This window comes from Trichosurus vulpecula, chromosome 3, assembly GCF_011100635.1.
Source record: "Trichosurus vulpecula isolate mTriVul1 chromosome 3, mTriVul1.pri, whole genome shotgun sequence".
Classification (NCBI taxonomy): domain Eukaryota; kingdom Metazoa; phylum Chordata; class Mammalia; order Diprotodontia; family Phalangeridae; genus Trichosurus; species Trichosurus vulpecula.
In genome coordinates this window covers 227718234-227732943 of record NC_050575.1, presented here as the reverse complement: position 1 = coordinate 227732943, position 14710 = coordinate 227718234, and the positions used below count along the sequence as shown (strand labels likewise).

The 14710-nt window shown below is 38.2% G+C and overlaps 1 protein-coding gene and 1 non-coding gene across 2 annotated transcripts in view; one reads left to right on the top strand and one right to left on the bottom strand.

Moving 5' to 3' along the window:
* The window catches only part of CDH13 (cadherin 13), a 1345123-nt gene that overhangs the window by 292403 nt on the left and 1038010 nt on the right, over positions 1-14710 (bottom strand). The window lies entirely within an intron of this gene.
* Positions 13004-13128, top strand: LOC118845216. The gene has a single exon (XR_005010078.1). It is a non-coding gene; the product is annotated as a U6atac minor spliceosomal RNA (small nuclear RNA).

Here is a 14710-nt window from a genome sequence, read left to right as displayed (position 1 = left end):
TTGTATATCCCTCAGTCTTTAAATTTCTTTGAGTGGCAGAATCAGAGATCACAGAAGCCAAGATTATCTTGGGGCTGAAGAGGAGTCTCCTCTAAATAATCTTTAGCTAGTGGTTCAGAGCCAAAACTCTTCTACTGAAATACAATCTATGCTGTGTTTGCCTCTGCTAAAACAAAGGACATATTTGATTCATTATGAATTCCAAATTAGATACAAATTACCAACCTCCATAACAGCATCTACAGGCAGTTAGGTGGTACAGTCGATAGAGTGATGAACTTGGAGTCAGAAGAACCTGCGTTCAAACCTTGCCTTAAACACTAACTGCATAACTCTGAGCAAGTCACTTAACCTCTCCTAGCCTCAGTTTCCTCCTCCATAAAATTAGGATAATAATAGCACCTACCTTAAGGGATCCTTGTGAGGATCAAATGAGATAACACAGATAAAGCATTATGGAAACCTTAAAGCACTAAAAATATGCTAGTGATCATTACACCATTAAGCTAACCAGGCCGATCTGGGAATGCAATGAGGAAAAACATTGCATTAATCATAACTTTGTAATTAATTAATTTAGATTAATTAACATATATCAATATGCTATAACATTACTCATAATATTAATATATAACATAATATATTAATATAATTTCATTAATACAAAACTATCGAGATTTTACCTCTCTTTTGAAAGTGACATACTGACCTTCCCCCAAAGTAACCCACTTTGTATTTATTTCACATATATTTTCTATATATTTCTATGGGTGTATGTTGTCTCTCCAGATAGGCTGTAAGCTCTTTGAGTGAAGGGACTATTTCATTGTTGTCTTGGTACTCCTAGCCTCTAGCACAGTGTCTGGCACATACCATAGAAGACACTGGAATAAATAAAACTGGATCATAATGAGTAATGAAATAATGAAATAACACTGGATCATAGCTCTAGAAGTGGAAAGGACCCTAGAGGTCAAGTAGTACAATCTTCACAGTATTTGAAGAGTACAGATTCATTGCAAATAAAAGTGACTCCTTGATTATATTAATGTCCTTTGATGCCAAGATAACTGGTCAGGCTAGCCAATTCAATGGGGAGAGAAACAAGTAAATATTGAAAGAAATGATTATTAAATAACCAATTGTTAAAATTGGAGAGCTCCAGGATTTTTTCCCTTATATTTCCTAGTTCTCTAGTAGACCAAATCAACCTCTGAAGAGTAGGGCTGATAATGAGATTGGATTTAACATTCTCTTCAAATGTGTTCAGACCCCTCTCTCTCCCTGGGGTAGCCCACAGTGTTCTACTCAGATGCTTGGGTTGTGGTGGTTGGGGATTTAGATTTTTTGCCTAGATTTCCCTTAGCCTGGGGGAGGTCTGGGAGTAAGAGTGACATAATCAAAATCAGGACCCCCAGCCTTTCATTAGAATAAGCCTACCTCTCATTATAATACTTATTCTTCACATTATTTTTAACCAATCAGAGTTGATTGCTGCCTGCCCAGAACACCCATTTTTCCGAGGGTATGTAAATACCACCTTGATTGGAATTTGGTTTATGAGAACTGGCCAAATGACCATTCTTTCATGAATTATTCATTAGTCATAATTAAAAAAATGATTAATTACCTAGAAATTATGTGTCTCAAACTTTTTGTCCATCACAATATCACTAAAACATCAGATGAATTGTTTGGCCACTCTGTAGGCAAAACAACTAGCCGAAATTTTAACTTTTTACCTGGTCATTTGAATATTCTATTCTATTAGGTAGACCTGGCTGAAACAACTTTACTCTTCTGGACACTGTGGTACTGGATGGTGTCTGAGGGAAATCAGCCTCCTTGTTTCTTCAGGAATCAAAGGGTAATTTTCAAGCATTTTTCACATAACAACACATAGCAGCCAGCCTGCCTTAACACAGAAGGTCACAAATGGGAGAAGAGAAGGGGGTAAAGAGAAGCCAATATACTACAAGAGAGGGCCCCTTTAATGATCTTGGAAGGGTAGCTTTGGGACTTCACAGTAACTTCCATGGCTACAGATTAAAGGGACTATAAATTTTTTTTGTATTAGCCTATAATTAAAGTCACCCCTGGTAAAGTCAAGCTTATTTCTTCTCTCCATTATGTCTCAGAAATCTTTTCAAATAAGGAATATTAAAAGTGATTTGAAACACACTTTTATGTAAATGTTAATTTGTTAAATATTAGCTTTTCCTCTTTAAGTATTTGGACTATTGCTACTATTACCTAGTTGTACTTTTTCATTTTTTACACATGGTTGAAAAAGATACTCAAATAGAAGCTGTATATGGATCCAAGCATTGAGATATATGTGTGTGTATGTATGTGTGTGTGTGTATGTATATATGCATATGGGCATGTGCATACACACAATACACATCTGCATCTATACATATGTGTATACAAACATACACACATACATATCTATTGTTTCCATTTTTCTTTTATTGACCCATTTATATACACAAATGTGGAAGCACTTCAATCAATGGGGCGTATTACTAAGTGCTTTTATGTGGGTACATGGGGTAGTTACAAAGTCATAGAAAATGACAATAACACAAAAACAAAGAGAAAGAAAGCAACTGAAGCTATAGAATGAAACACATTTTCAGAAGCAATCTGCTATCGCTTTAGTGTGTTCAAAAAAAATGTGGCCTTTGCTTGATGTGCATTACCTTAATGTCTTCAGCCACATACTGTGATATTTTTTCCCCAGCATCCATTTAGTTTTCCACTAGAAGGCACCTTGTTAAAGGCTAAACCAGCATTTCTCTAGGGACCTAGACATTGTAAACATTAGTGAAAGTATACCAATTAGAACTCAGAATTCTATCTTTAACTAACTTTCACCACTGGCACAGAGTATGGCATATGGTGACTTTCCATCCTGATTCCAGAGCCCTTGTAGAATTGAATGGAACAGAAAACAACAAATAGAATCAGTGTAGGAAGGTACCTTAGCTGGTATCCAGACCACATCTACATATCTTGACTGGATAAAACAACCAAAGAACCAAACAAAAAACCTTCCTTACATTTAGAGTAGTTCAAAAGTAGAATTAGTTATTCTCAGAGATGGTAGATTTCTCCTCTGGGGAGTTATTTGACCGGAGTTTGGATAACCAGAGATCAAATTCTCTAATTCTCTGAATCTTATATTCCCCCCACAACACACTGTACAAATGATCAAGCAGTCTTTGCTCCAGTGCTCTCAGGTGAAGTCTTTCACAACCTGGCCTCTTCTGACCTTTCTAATTTTCTTACACATCACTCCTCTCTACACTGTGATTCAGCAAAATCCACCTTTTTGGAATTCCTAATACGTAACATTCCATCTCAACTCTGTACCTTTTTGCTGTCTGGCCCCTAAGCCTAGCATACTCTCCCTCCTTTCCTCTGCCTACTGGTTTCCCTGGCCTCCTTCAAGTTATTGTTTTGTCATCCAGTCCTGTTTGACTCTTGCTAACCCCATTTGGTATTTTCTTGGCAAAGATATTAAGGTAGTTTTCATATTTTCTTCTCCAGTTCATTTTATAGTTGAGAAAACTGAGGCAAATAGAGTTAAGTGACCTATCAAGGGTCATACAGCTAAGTAAGTGTCTGAGGCCAGATTTGAACCCAGAAAGATAAGCCCTCCTAACTCTAGGCCTGGCACTCTATCCACTGCACCACTTAACTGACTTCAGTAGTCTTTACTCTCTTACTATATTCAGATGAAACATGTGGTTTTCAGTCCTGATAAGGCTTCCAAGTAGGAGGATGGGCATATAGCCCAAAGCTAAACTACATCCATATTGTCATCAAAAATATCAAACCTTGTAGACATTTGAAACAAGTTTGAATCCCTATAGTTTATGACAGATCATGAATTGTTCTTCATCACAAAAAGCCTATAATTTATGTCAGCTCATGAACTGCTCTTCATCACAAAAGCTTCAAGCTTAAATGTTCTAGGGAGGAAACCATTAGAGACCAGTAGATTTCAAATGGAATAATTATTTTTACATAGTAAAATTTATTAATGTATGTATTGATGTCTTAAATTTTCCAGATTCCTTCTTACCTCAAAGTTGTGTGCTTAAAGCATAGAAAGCTTCTGTTGTTGTTCAATCATGTCTGACTCTTTGTGACCCTTTTTAAGGTATTCTTGGCAAAGATACTGGAGTAGTTTGATATTTCCTTCTCCAACTCGTTTTACAGATGAGGCAAAGAGGGTGAAGTGACTTGTCTAGGGCCACATAGCTAATAAGTATCTGAGGCAAGATTTGAACTCAGCAAGATGAATCTTCCTGATTCCAGGTTGGACACTCTATTCATTGCGCCACCTAGCTGCCCCATAGAAAACTTTAGCCTTTATGCATCCAAACAGAAATTCAAGTCAGTGATAATGCTGGACCCTATCACTATTGAAACCAAAAATGCTTCCTCCCTGTCTCTCCCTCTTTTCCAACTCCCAATGTTGACTCTCTAGTAACTGGAAAATGTGCTTAAATTGAGGAATGATAGAAATCAGATTCACTGTTGATATGAGTGAGGGTGGGAAAAGACTGAGGATTGTCTATGAACCAGACCAAGGATAGTTTTTGCCTGGAAAAAGTCACTAAAGAATAGGAAGCAATCGTTTTAGCCCTAATTAGAGGCTAAAATCAAACTGTCTCGGTTAGAAGATGTTCAAGTATAAACATCTTTACTAGATTTGTTACTTTTTGTTTTGTTTTTATTTCTAGTTGAATTGTTGATATGGAATACATAAGGAGAAGTTTCATTCTTATGTCCTTAGTACCTAGGAAAATGCCTGGCACATAGAAAATGTCTAATGAATGCTTGTTGAATCAAAAGGTCATAAAACTTTCTTACAAGGATTTTGGTTTTCTTTTTCTTCTAGGGTTTTGGGGAGTGGGAAAGAGAAATAAGATAAAAACTTGATAATTGAAAAAGCTTGATAATTGAAAAAGAAAAAGAAAGTGTATACAACTAACTCTTCTCTTTAGTGTCTGGAATTTGGGAAGAGCTAAATGAGCCTAACACATTCTACTTCTCATTTACTTGTATTTATGGCTCTAGCCATAAGTCAGGCAGTAAGAACTTAGAGATGATTTATCTTATGATTTATGCAACTGTTATTTATTCCTGGGCCAGTAGAGAGAGAGAGAGAGAGAGAGAGAGAGAGAGAGAGAGAGAGAGAGAGAGAGAACTCTGTGTGTCTTTATTTTCTTTCTCTTGCCCATGTGTAATGCCTTCATCTGGATTTGAGGCATACTCAATAAACTCCAGTGATTCTCTATTACCTCTGAGAGTAGATATAAACACCTCTATTTGGTATTTCCTTGGCAATTTGACTACAACCTGCCTTTCCATTTTTTTTCTTATTACCTACTACTCCCTCTCATATTCTCTACAATTCAGTCAATCTGTTCTTCCTACTGTTCCTAGTGCATTGTATTACATCCTATGGAAGCTAGGTGGTACAGTGGATAAAGTACTGGTCCTGGAGTAAAGAACTGAGTGCAAATCCAACTCTATATGTGTATTAGCTGTGTAACCCAGAGCAAGTTACTTAACTTCTGACTGTGTAAGTTTCCTGAATTGTAACATGGGTATCACAAATGCACCTACCTCCCAGGGTTGTTGTGAATATGGAAGCAGACAATATTTGTAAAGAGCTTAGCACACTGGCACCTAGTAGGTGTTTAATAAATGCTTATTTCTTTCTTTTCATTTCAATGCCTTTGCATTTTTAGAAAATACCCCCCCCTTCTGTATCTTGCAATCCTTAATTTCCTTTAAGCCTTGTTCCAAGTGCTATCCTCCTCATGAAGTCTTTCCTGATTCCTCCAGCTATTGGTACATTGCGCAGGGGAAAAACATCACCTTGTATCAATGGTGTATATACCTGTATATGTACTTGTTATTTCCCAATAGAATAGGAGCTCCCTAAGGGTATGGACTATATTATTTTTACCTTTGTATTGCCAGCTTCGAGCATAGTACCTGACAGAGTAGACACTTAATAAATGCTTGTTGACTAAATGATGATTGGATTTGTCAGGATCTTCAGGACTAGGTTAAAATATTTCATTTTTACCAGGCCAAATTCTTTCCCCCGAAGTCCAAGATTGTTCATTAGACCTTATTAATTTATTTGAATATGACTTTTCCCCAAGAAGTATATGTTTTTTTTTTCTTTTAAGCAGTAGCCTTAGTATTTATTTCCCAATTGTTAGTGTTGCCAATCATTATTTTATAGTAAAAATCCAGTTTTCAAAATATTTCAGGAGCCAATTAATTGTAAAATCTCTATGTCCGTATTGTGATTTAGGCTATCTTTCTCTTCATTTTTTTTTCTCTAGTAATGTTTGGAAAACATCCTTGTACCAGTAGCCAGCACTACAGTATGTACCTTCATCTATTCTTATCGGTATCCTGCAATCCCTGTCATGCATTTTAACATTCATGCTGAGTTCTTTGCCTTTTGCTATTTCCAAAACACATCCTTTTACCAACTACTGCTTTTTTAAGTGTTACTATTTCAGTAGGGTGAATATATAGTGCTTTATTGTATTTCACCCGACTTCAGCAAAATGAAATAAATATTACTACAAGTGGGTGGGAAAATGAATATACATGAAAATATGATTTTTCTATTTTATGTTACTCTCAGCTTTAAAGATATTTCCTGATAATGTCTCAAGAAATGGAACCTCTTGAAAAATTTCTTTTTTCACACTGTTTTGTATCATATGTTTAATATTCTATTAGATACAGTGCATTTATCTATATGATTTTAAATTATGCCATATAATTTACATGCTCTGAACAGATTTTTCAAAAGCAAGTTGAAGGCCATCTATGGAATAGTGTGCTTATCAGTTTCCTCAAAATGTCATCTAAATTCATAATTTATATGTGAAAATCTGCACTGGCTTACTGTCTCCATTTCACGAAACCAAAAATTACATACTTCTGTCTATCATTTCTGGTATGAATAAGCAAATATTCTTTACTTTATCTATTGGAAACCAATATCCTTAAAGCAATTTAAATCCCATCTTTTCAGGTCTTTTCAGGCAGAGTAACTGACCAAAGAGTCTAAAGAGAAAACAATCAGACACATTACTGACCTCTCAGTGAAAGGTTGTGCTGGGTCAACAAATTCAATTGCAATTTCCCCTTTGTAAAGTCAAAACAAAACAAAAAAAGTCCATTAAAATGAACTGAATGGCCAAGAGAAAAGTATACCCTGAGCTCTCTCTCACACATACACCATCACACATATCTGTCATGTATCCTGTCATTTGGAAGATGTTTGCAACAAGGAAGGGTTTTTCTAAATCCACTCTCCTGTTTCTCTTAGAGACCTTGCACTTCTTTGCTCTGGGGAGACATATGCCTGGCTGCCCCTGAAGCTGGGCTGCCTTGCCTGAAAGGGGAGTTCGTAGCTGTGCTCAGTTTATTCTGTGCGGAAACATGGCTGAGAAAGAGCTACTGCAACGCGAGAGGAATGCTGATCCCAGTTCTCCTGGGGGCATACAGATGTGCAGGACAGTCCATCAGCTTCAAGGTACAGAGAAGTGTTATGAGACTATTAACATTAGTGCCACTTGTTCTCAATGTAGCTCCTTTAAACAAGCATTATCTGGGAGTCCAAAGGACAGAGGATTGAAGGCAGGCCCATGGCCCCTCAATCACAAAGTGGCTCAAGCCTGGCTCTGAAGCCCACCAAGCCTGGAAAATAATGACCAGAAAACCCCGGTGCATCAAAGTCGAATTTGGACTCAGCAGCAGTAGCAGCAGCAGCATCAGTAGTAGCAATAGTAGCAGTAGTAGTAGCAGCAGAACTAGCAGTAATAGTCATCATATTAGTAGTAGTAGTGGTAGTGGTAGTGGTCATAGTAGTGGTGGTGGTGGTGGTGGTGGTGGTGGTGGTGGTAGTGGTGGTAGTGGTGGTGGTGGTAATGGTGGTGGTGGTGGTGGTGGTGGTGGTGGTGGTGGTGGTGGTGGTGGTAATGGTGGTGGTGGTGGTGGTGGTGGTGGTGATGGTGGTGGTGGTGGTGGTAATGGTAGTGTTGGTGGTAGCAACAGCAGCCTGGAGGCCAGATATATAGACTTTACTTTTAATCAGAGGATGCCTTGTAGGAATGGAACACTCATAATGGCTGAACACTCAGCAGCTTTCTCTGCCTTCAGAACAGGCAGCCTGGGAATGGACCCAAGGAGGTGAGCCCCAGTGAGGGAAATACAGTACTGGGACCCTGACTGCGCAGGGTTACATGAGAGCATAGCCCCATTTGGGGAGTCTAGGCCCCCGGCTCGTCCATTCCTCACTGGTCTTGGCAATTAGAATGTACTAAGAGGGGCAATGAACCACTAAATCCTTAATCCCCATGGTTCTGCTATGACTCTGATGTGTAGTAGCATGCAGATAAGGTGGCTAGCTAGGTGGTGACGTAGATAGTGTTTGATTTGGAATACAGAACAGCTGGGTTTGAATCCTACATCAGATACTCTCTAGCTATAGTATCCTGGGGATGTCACTTAACCTCTGTCACTCACAGTTCCCATGTCGCTACAATGAGATAAGAAGAATACCTACCTCACAGGATTGTTGTGAGAACCAAATGAGATAATAGATGTAAATAATATATTATAGATAATAAATGTAGATTAAAATTATAGATAATAAATTATAGATAATAGATGTAAGAATCAAATGAGATAATAGATATAAAATGCATAGCATACTTTAAAGTGCTAGATAAATGTTAGCTATTACTGTTATGTGTTATTATCATTGTCATTTTATTATGAATCATTCTATCCAGAGTTACACTCCTTTTTTGTATGGTTAGGAAGTATCAAGAAGGAGGAAAAGCCAAGAACAAGAAAAAAGTTATACAGCATTCCTCTGTGCAATTATCTCATCCTTACAATACTAGCCTAGAAGTTCTTTCTTAACACAGGGCACTGCACAAGCTTGGCATTTAATAAATGTTTGTCGAGTGAATAAGTTTCTGAGGAGGCATCATTGTGTGATGGAAGGAGGGTTGACTTGGAGTCAGATTTGAGTTTGAATCTTGGTTCTAAAACTATGCAACCCCTTGGGAAATCAATTTCCTCATCTGTAAAAATGAGGTTAAGAGAAATGTGATTTGTTAGCGCTATAAAAATATGAGCCTCTATTTTTATTATTGAATGACTTCTTATGTATCTGGATAACTGACATATCATCAGCATCAGAGCAGCCACTATGGCATTATATCCAACTAAATATGTCAGTAGGTGATCTGGTGACTAGTGATAGTGATGGAAAGATGAGCCAGTGGCTTTATCTCCTCATACATTTCAACAATGACCCACAACTATTCGAGGACTCCTGTAATATACAATTCCCACCTCTGTTCTTACCTCAAATAGTCCCTCTGGGTGAGGGCATCCCCAACACAGCTATATTGCTATCACTCATTGTCATCTTCTCAATCATTTATTTATTTGACAAATGTTTACTAAGTTCTTAGGTGCACAAAGCACTGCTTTAGTAGAAACTAGTGAGCTGAAATGAGAAATGCACATAGAAAGGATTATTTAGAGAAGTCACTAACCAATCACAACACTCCCTCCCATCACATGCCCCACTATACCATCACTGAACCTTGGGAGAGACCATCAGAGGCTGAGCTGAAGATGGTGGCGAAGGGATTGGTGCCTGTGATCTTCTGATACCCTGGGTCATCCATTGAAAGAAAGAAGCATAATGCTATTTGTCCTTGTTCCTATCATAATATAGATTTAATGATGAGATCAGTGCTTTAAGGGGTTCTGGCTTAAGGCTGGGGGGCGGGGTGAAGATCTGGGAGCTTTAGTAAACTGTAAGCTCAAAATGAGCCAAATGCGTGACATGGAATCCAAAAGACAACACTGCCTGAATTTAAACCTGGAGTCCAGAACACAGAAGGTGATTGATAGACACTCTTTTCTGCCTTTGTCAGACTGAATCTGGGACACCACAATCAGTCTGGGAAACCTATATTAGAAAAGACATGAATAAACAAAGAGCTAGATTGTGTATATATGTATACGTATGCATACATAGAAGAAAAGTGCGTGCATATATATGGAAGAAAACAGCAGATATATATGGAAGAAAACAACATATACACATGCATATATGTGTTTATATATAATATATGGAGAGATAATGTATACGTGTATTTGTGTGCATTTATATATATACAGATACAAATATATATGGAAGGAAAAGTGCATGCATACATATATATTGAAGAAAATAGCATACATATGTATGGGCATGTATGTGTATGTAAGGAAACAAAATATGTATATGTGTGCATGTATCTATATACACATATAGGCACACATGTATACATGCACATATGTGTGTGTGTCTGTACATATGCATTATATATGTATATATGAGGAAACAACATACATTAACCCCTCTCTCCCCCAACTTCAGCATGTTTAGTCACCATTCAGATAGAACTGGAGGGAAGTTTAGGGGCTTCTAGAAATGTATTGAACAGCCTCTTGTAGGAAGTAGGTCTTAAGCAGAGGACTTAAGAAGTCTCAGAAGCAGAGGTGAGCAAGGAGAGCATTCCAGGCATGGAAATCAACCTGTGCAAAGGAACAGAGATAGGAGATAGAATGTCATGTAGGATAGATTGGAGTGGGGCGAATATGGAGCCCGAGAAAGCACTTAGGAGTCTCTTGCAGCCCAGGTGATGGGAGATGAGGCTTTGAACTAAGGTGGTAGCTATGTGAGTAGAGACAAAGAGACAGGTACATGTGATTCTGTGGAGATTGAAACAGTTAGACTAGGGAGCTCAGAGTATATGAGAGGTGAGGGAAAGGGAAGAGTGGGAAACGACTCCAAGGTGACAAACCTTGGTGACTGGAAGGATGGTTGCATGCCAACAGAAATGGCCAAGTTAAGAAGAAAGTTGGGTTTGGGGGTAAAATAATCAGCATTATTTTGCACATGATGAGTTTGAGATACCTATGCGATAACCAAGCAGAATTGTCTACCAGGAAGTTGGCATAGTAATACTGAGGTTCAAAAATGGGGTACCTTAGAAAGGTAGTGAGTTCCCTGTCATTGAAAGGCTTCAAGGAGAGACTGTCTGACCACTAGTTGGGTACTTTTCAGTTCTGAGGTTCTATGATTCTTACAAATCTATGATTCTGTGGGCTGAAGTATGTGCGCACGTGTGTATGTGTGTGTGTATGTGTGTGTATGTGAGTGTGTATGTAAATCAGGTCTTATCAGTTCTTTGTTTTCATCCTCCTCTTTCTTCCTTTCACCCATGATCTAGTGGCCTTTGAGGACCAGGGAGCTTATGCTATTATAATTTCTTTACATTCATCTAGCCTATGGGACCTGGAGTAAGAGGCAGGGCATACTTCTATCTTTCTTATCCTTTCACTCTTCATTCTGACCTTCAAATTATCCATCTCATTTGGGTCTGAGACCAGCTTACTTGCTGCCTGGTATTTGATCTTACCTCAACTGCAGCTTACTCTTTTATTTCTCTAAAAATCACTAAACTCTAGCTAGATTTTACTGTAAAGGTCACTAACTGATAGAAATTCAATTATCCCCCAGAAATCTCAGAAATCCTGCCTTTAGTAATAATGGGTTGGGCCCCTGCTGGTATTGATCAGTTGCCACACTGCGGTAAGGACCCTATTAGAAGTGGTTTCCTTGATTTGCATTGGTTTTTTGGAGGAGGAGTGAAATTCTCCTCCATCTCAGTGTCATTCGGCTGAAAGAAAAAATAGCGGGAGTGTCAATCAGAATTCATTAGTCTCTAAGCAAATGGAAAGCATGAAGGTTGTTAGTCTTCTTTCCTAGGAAAACACATATTCGGTTCTCTAATTGTGTCCGACTGGGGACATTATAGATGATTCAAAGACCATTCCAATCTAGTGAAAAATACTGTTGTCTTAAGCAAGCTCATTTACCAATAAATAAATAAGTAAAACCTTAGATTGGTTGAAGCCCAATGCCTGTTTTAATGAGCAAAAATAACCCATATCCAAGCCAGAGGATGATTTTTGTGTGTCAGTGTTTTACTGAATAAATATTTCTCTTCTGTGTAGACCGCTAGCATCCACATCCTGTGTCTCTGGTGGAAACCCAGGTCACTTAAACTAAGATGATTTCTTAGAGTTGTGATGAGGGTTGGGGCTGACAGGACCAGGCCTTGACCAGTAGAATAGAGGGTTAGGTCTGTGAATGAGAGCTTAAAAAGACCTCACAGGTCATTTAGTCCTTCACTGTATAGATGAGGAAACTGAGGCCCAGAAAAATAGAACAGTCCGCTTAAATTCAAGAAGGTAGTTAATTTCAGAGGTGGAATTTGAACCCAGGTCTTCTAAATCCAGATCTATGGCTCTTCTTTTGTTCTACATTGTGAGCTTTGGAAGTTCAGTACCAATCTCATGAGCTGAAAGCAAACGGGCAGATCCTTATGCTTAATTATTTATTTGATTAAAACTTGAGCCAAACTACACACTCAGCTGAAAAACAGAAAAACATACAGACACCTGTAATTGAATATAGTTCATGATTGACTGTCAAATGATTTTAGATAGCGAGTAGTAAAGAAAATCTAAATCATCCCTGTCCCACTTTAGAAAGGGGTCTGTGCCTTCCTTTTAAATATCCAATATCCTGCTTTGTTAATCAGCATCAGGACAGAGTCTAAGTCACACACAGATAGAAAATCTCCCAGAATAGGGAGCTGGGCCACATCTAATTCAGAATGTGAAGCTGTTATAGGAAATATGGGGACAATCTTCGAGAAGAAAGAGAAAAAGAAAAGTGAGATGCCCAGGTTGCTACAACCAAACAAACTACTTGGATCTTTAGTATTCCCAGGGGAGCCCTTCCTCTTCCTTGGACAAACCCTGGGCCCTGCTTACACAACCAAAACGCTCCTTTACACAACCTTGAGGATTTTATGAAGTGAAATCGGTTCAGCCGTCTTCTCTACAAGGATGGAAGAGACCCCGGTGGACTTTGCAACACATATATGTTTAAGGTATTGACATTTATTCAACTCAACCTTGACATCTTTTGCCCTAACCTGGCTTTTAGAGTAACACCCTCCTGCCGGGTCTGCCTTAAGATCCTCTCTACAACGAATCACGTCATAGCCTTTAATAGCTAAGCCTGCTAGAGCCAGTTTTTGGGCTGAATTCACTGTTTAGTCCAACCTAACCACTACTTCAACTGTTTTCCCACTGAATCAATAGTCTGATTAGGTCTTTCAAAACAATTAGTTGCCCTGATATCATGTCTAGTAACATATATATATATATATATATATATATATACACATACATACATACATATATATGTATATACATATACACACATATACATAAAAGTGTGTATGTGTATATATGTTTATATACATGTATGTATATATGTATATAATTTTGTCTGGATTTTCTTTTTTTTCTTTATACACAAGTTCAGAATCTCATAATGCATCAGAGTAAGCCTAAGCATTTGGAAGAGATTTCCTCATCTTTTAAAAATGGAAACCCAGGGCTTATTTTAATGGTCATGCCATGTCCCCAGCTGTTTCTCAATATAGTTGTGTTACTTGCCTTTTGGGGAACAATAAAGCTTGAAAGGAGAGGAGAAGTTAGCAAATAAGTAACAAGCTGTGGACCACTATTATCATATTTACCCTCACTTTCCACCAAGGCTCCCAGTTCAGGTTGCCCAGGCCTTATCTATAGGCAATGCATCAGTGTCAAAGCCTTCCCATGCTGCTCAGCCAGGCTTGTGGACTCAGACAGGTGTGTTCCCAAGGGTGTTGGACTTCCCACAGAGGTGGGAATAACAGGTGTCATGGATAGAAATACAGCCCATTGTCCACCAAACAGTAAAGAAGAAGTTACCAAATTGGTTGGTCTCAGATGCATCTTGGGGGTGATAAATGCTTGTGACTATTTTTTTTTCTGAAAGTGGGCTTTGTTAGTGGTGTTCCATCTGCCAGTCCAGCCTATGATTCTTCATCTCTTCCTGTGATACTCTCATAGACATTATAAATTGTGCACGAGCATACACAATGACCAGTATTTCTGCAATAACATCACTAATACAATGTAACTAAACATCACTGTAATGTTGTGAAATGCCAATGCTATGGTCAGCTGATTGCCAAAACAACTTGGTTCTGATGGAATTAATGGCCTTCCTTTAATAGTGTTTTACCTGACATGGAGAGTGAGGGCTAACTACATGAGTTCTCACTGGGACTTGGTTTCCTGATTTGTAAAATGAAGATCTTGGACCTTCTAAGATCCCTTCCAGTTCTAAGATGCTATCATCCTTTCAATCTATAATTTTTTAGGTAGGGTAAGTTTGAATGGTTCTTGTCTGAATTACAGAGAGTAGTTACTCTGTCTTGTTGCTAGATGTAACAAGTGAATAACTAGGTCTCATCCAGACATATCTACAAAAGTTAGCCACTAGATGGTACTTGTGAGTCAAAGTATTCCATCAGAAACATAAATAAATTTTGTCCATGACATGGTACTTGTGCTCTGCCTGGCAAGTCAAATGTAGCTCATAACTGGCTTCAAGAAATATGGGATTTTTGATATTATGAGAAATACTTATTAGACATAATATTCTTCTTTGGAT